Raw genomic sequence first — 2,132 nt, 5'->3', positions numbered from 1 at the left:
AAAAAAAAAAAAAAAAAGAAAAGAAAGAAAACCCACAAAAAAACGTTGGTAAGGAAGGAAAGAACACAAAAGGATCAGCAGACTTCAGCACCTGCACACTCTCCTGGGTTTTGTCCTATGTGGGTATCACAGCAGACAGACTTCAGTGCCTGCGCACTCTCCTGGGCACATTCCTATGTGGCCATCAGCCAGAGATACTGTTTTTAACCATTTTCCTTACAGATATGTTTACTATTAAATGATCATCGCATTATTCACTTTAGTTATTTAGAGTCCTTCTTTTCCCCCATTGTGAACAATGTGCAGAAGGAAATATATTTCATTCCATGTAGTCTTAGTTATGATCATAGGATAAGTAATCACAGGTAGAAATGCTGGGTGAAAACATGGATTTATTTTCTGCTATAGTGCTATTTTATATGATAAAAATTTAAGGAAAGAACTGAAGTGTTTAATAGTAAAACTTCATAGTTGTATGATTTAGAAAATAGTGTTCAAAATACTGTTTTAGCCATTTTTAAGCATGCTATTGTGTGAAATTAAGTAATTCATAATGTCATACAACCATCCTGTTTATCCTTTTCCTGAGTGTTGTCATTATCACAAAGAGATAGTATGCTCAATTGCACCCTCCTTGTTTTTCCTCCCAGCGCAAGCTCTTGGTAGCCTCCATTTTATTTTCTGTTTGAATCTGCCTGGTTAAGTACCTCTTGTAAGTGGATAGGAACATATTTTCAAATATATTTAACACACCGCCAATCTTTTTCAAGAGAGATTATCTAAGCATTAAAAATGAAAGGGAGAAATGGACTGCCCATCTATTTGCGCCTGTCAAACAGGATGATCATCACTTCATTTTGCTAAAATAATAGGATAAATACAAATTTTCTTTTAGGTGGTGGTGGCTAATCTATTTCCTGAGCTCTTGTTTTGCTTTATCTGTCTCTTATTGATCTATGAAAATCATGTACGCCTCATGAATACCACCACAAAAGCCTTTAAGGGAGGAACGGTTTTATTTTAGCTCACCAAGGTACAGTCTGTTCTGAAAGGAAGATCAAGGCAGCTGAAGCTTGAGGCAGCTGGTCACATCACTTCCAGGAAGCAGAGAGAGATGGACGCTTGTTCCCACTCAGTTCCCTTCTCTGTCCAAGGACAGTTCTTGGCTCTCACTCAGTTGGTACAGTCACTTATTCCCTACATGTGTGTCTAGAGGCAAGCGTCCCAGGTGATTCTTGGTTCTTCAAGTTCACAATTAACATGAATTATCATATTTCCTCCTAGTTTATTATATAAACATTTGACTCATTAAAGGATTTGTTTTGATAGGGTATAAAATGGACATATCACTTTATATTTTTCTATGTCATATATTACTGATACATTAGTTGTTCACTTAATTATGAGTCTCCCTTGATTGTATACCAATTTTCTTTGAAACTGGGTTTCTCTGTGGGTAGCCCTGGCCGTCCAAGCTGACCTCAGATCCATGGAGATCCACCCGGCTCTGCCTCCTGAAAGCTGGGATTAAAGGCTTGAGCCACTGTGCCTGGCTCCAAATTCTTATCGACACTAGGTCTTTCATTATTTCAAGCCACTGCTTTTGTACTTTTCATAAATTGATAAATATAAACAAAGACTGGAATGTCTGAGAAGTCAAATCTCCATTTTCTTGTTGCCTTTAAACTTTCTTGGTATGCTTTGACCCATATACATCTAATCTTCAGAATCCCTTGACAACTCTTCCCCCAAAATGTCATAAAGATTTTGACTGTGTTTCTGTTGAATTTCTACATATGTTTTCAGGAGGACACTGATGTATTTATAGTATTGGAGGTCCCTTTGGGGACTTTATGAAAACATACAGAAAAGCAAACATCTCCCAGGTGATTGGCTGGAGTATGGGGAAGAGTCAGTCATGGCTACATCAGGAGTGATGTGGGAAGAGCGGTGTGGAGAGTGGCGGCACGTTATGATTTAGGTTTGTAAAACCTGAGTTGTTTTTGGCAAGAAGGAAGAAGCAAAAGCAATAAATAGCTAGTCTAATGTTTGAATCTGGAGAGGACCAACGGCTTGTATGTTCAGTTGGCCTTCAACTGGGATAGAACTGCCAGGAAGTATGTGCAGTCTCA

The 2,132-nt window shown here is 38.3% G+C and overlaps 1 protein-coding gene across 2 annotated transcripts in view; it reads left to right on the top strand.

The window, feature by feature from the left end:
* The window catches only part of Tbx20 (T-box transcription factor 20), a 53,978-nt gene that overhangs the window by 26,712 nt on the left and 25,134 nt on the right, over positions 1-2,132 (top strand). The gene's annotated exons all lie outside the window — the stretch shown is intronic.

The sequence above is a fragment of the Mus caroli genome, chromosome 9, assembly GCF_900094665.2.
Source record: "Mus caroli chromosome 9, CAROLI_EIJ_v1.1, whole genome shotgun sequence".
Lineage (NCBI taxonomy): Eukaryota > Metazoa > Chordata > Mammalia > Rodentia > Muridae > Mus > Mus caroli.
This window is presented reverse-complemented; position numbering and strand designations above follow the sequence as displayed.